Source organism: Arachis hypogaea, chromosome 12, assembly GCF_003086295.3.
Source record: "Arachis hypogaea cultivar Tifrunner chromosome 12, arahy.Tifrunner.gnm2.J5K5, whole genome shotgun sequence".
Taxonomy (NCBI): domain Eukaryota; kingdom Viridiplantae; phylum Streptophyta; class Magnoliopsida; order Fabales; family Fabaceae; genus Arachis; species Arachis hypogaea.
Window position 1 is genome coordinate 87729055 of NC_092047.1, and position 2218 is coordinate 87731272.

Sequence of the window (2218 nt, forward strand, 5' to 3'; positions counted from 1 at the left end):
CTTTTTCAAATTAAGTTTCAATCACATCTTTTTCAAAATCAATTTCAAAATCTTTTCTAACTTCCTTTCTAACTTCTTACCTTTTTAAAATTGATTTTCAAATTTTTTTTAATCAATCCTATCTTTTTGTTTCAATCATATCTTTTTCAAAACTACCTAACTAATTCTCTCTCTAATTTTCGAAAATCCCTTCCCCCTTTTTCAAATTTCTTTTTTTTTATTAACTAATTGTTTTAATTTTTAATTTAATTTGATTTCAATTTTAATTTTCAAAATTTAACTTTAAATTTTATTTTTAATTTAATTAATTTTCGAAATTCCCTCTCTCTCATCTCCTTCTAATTATTTATTTATTTACTAACACTTCTCTTCATCTCAAAATTCGAACCCTCTCTTCCTCTTGGTGTTCGAATTTCTCTTCTTCTATTCTTCTATTCTTATACTCACATACAGAAATCTCTATACTGTGACATAGAGGATTCCATATTTTCTTTTCTGTTTTCTTCTTTTTCATATGAGCAGGAACAAGGATAAGAACATTCTTGTTGAAGCTGATCCTGAACCTGAAAGGACTCTGAAGAGGAAGCTAAGGGAAGCCAAAGCACAACTCTCTGGAGAAAATCTGACAGAAATTTTTGAAAAAGAAGAAAACATGGCCGAAAATAATAACAATGCAAGGAAGATGCTTAGTGACTTTACTGCACCTAATTCCAATTTACATGGAAGAAGCATCTCAATCCCTGCCATTGGAGTAAACAATTTTGAGCTTAAGCCTCAATTAGTTTCTCTGATGCAACAGAATTGCAAGTTTCATGGACTTCCATCTGAAGATCCCTTTCAGTTTTTAACTGAATTCTTGCAGATCTGTGACACTGTTAAGACCAATGGGGTTGATCCCGAGGTCTACAGGCTTATGCTTTTCCCATTTGCTGTAAGAGACAGAGGTAGAGTATGGTTGGACTCTCAACCTAAAGATAGCCTGAACTCTTGGGATAAGCTGGTCACGACTTTCTTAGCCAAGTTCTTTCCTCCTCAAAAGCTTAGCAAGCTTAGAGTGGATGTTCAGACCTTCAGACAAAAGGAAGGTGAATCCCTCTATGAAGCTTGGGAGAGATACAAGGAACTTACCAAAAAGTGTCCTTCTGACATGCTTTCAGAATGGACCATCCTAGATGTATTCTATGATGGTCTGTCTGAGCTATCAAAGATGTCACTGGACTATTCTGCAGGTGGATCCATTCACCTAAAGAAAACGCCTGCAGAAGCTCAAGAGCTCATTGACATGGTTGCAAATAACCAGTTCATGTACACTTCTGAAAGGAATCCTGTGAATACTGGGACGCCTATGAGGAAGGGAGTTCTTGAAATTGATACTCTGAATGCCATATTGGCTCAGAATAAAATATTGACTCAGCAAGTCAATATGATCTCTCAGAGTCTGAATGGATTAAAGGAATCATCCAACAGCACTAAAGAGGCATCTTCTGAAGAAGAAGCTTATGATCCTGAGAACCCTGCAATAGCAGAGGTGAATTATATGGGTGAACCCTATGGAAATACCTATAATCCCTCATAGAGGAATCATCCAAATTTCTCCTGGAAGGATCAACAAAAGCCTTAACAAGGCTTTAATAATGGTGGAAGAAACAGGTTTAGCAATAGCAAGCCTTTTCCATCATCTACTCAGCAACAGATAGAGAGTTCTGAGCATAACCCATCTAGCTTAGCAAATATAGTCTCTGATCTATCTAAGGCCACTGTAAGTTTCATGAATGAAACATGGTCCTCCATTAGGAATTTGGAGGCACAAGTGGGCCAGCTGAGTAAAAGGGTCACTAAAATCCCTCCCAGTACTCTCCCAAGCAATACAGAAGAGAATCCAAAAAGAAAGTGCAAGGCCATTGATTTAACCATCATGGCCGAACCTACAAGGGAGGGAGAGGACGTGAATCCCAGTGAGGAAGACCTCCTGGGACGTCCAGTGATCAACAAGGAGTTTTCCTCTGAGGAACCAAAGGAATCTGAGGCTCATCTAGAGACCATAGAGATTCCATTGAACCTCCTTATGCCATTCATGAGCTCTGATGAGTATTCTTCTTCTGAAGAGAATGAAGATGTTACTGAAGAGCAAGTTGCCAAGTATCTTGGTGCAATCATGAAGCTGAATGCCAAATTATTTGGTAATGAGACTTGGGAAGATGAACCTCCCTTGCTCATC

The 2218-nt window shown here is 37.7% G+C and overlaps 1 non-coding gene across 1 annotated transcript; it reads right to left on the reverse strand.

The window, feature by feature from the left end:
- Nucleotides 1–1045: 1045 nt before the first annotated feature.
- LOC112731866 (small nucleolar RNA R71) lies at nucleotides 1046–1153 on the reverse strand. Its single transcript, XR_003167619.1, has one exon. It is a non-coding gene; the product is annotated as a small nucleolar RNA R71 (small nucleolar RNA).
- Between the last annotated feature and the right edge of the window lie 1065 nt (nucleotides 1154–2218).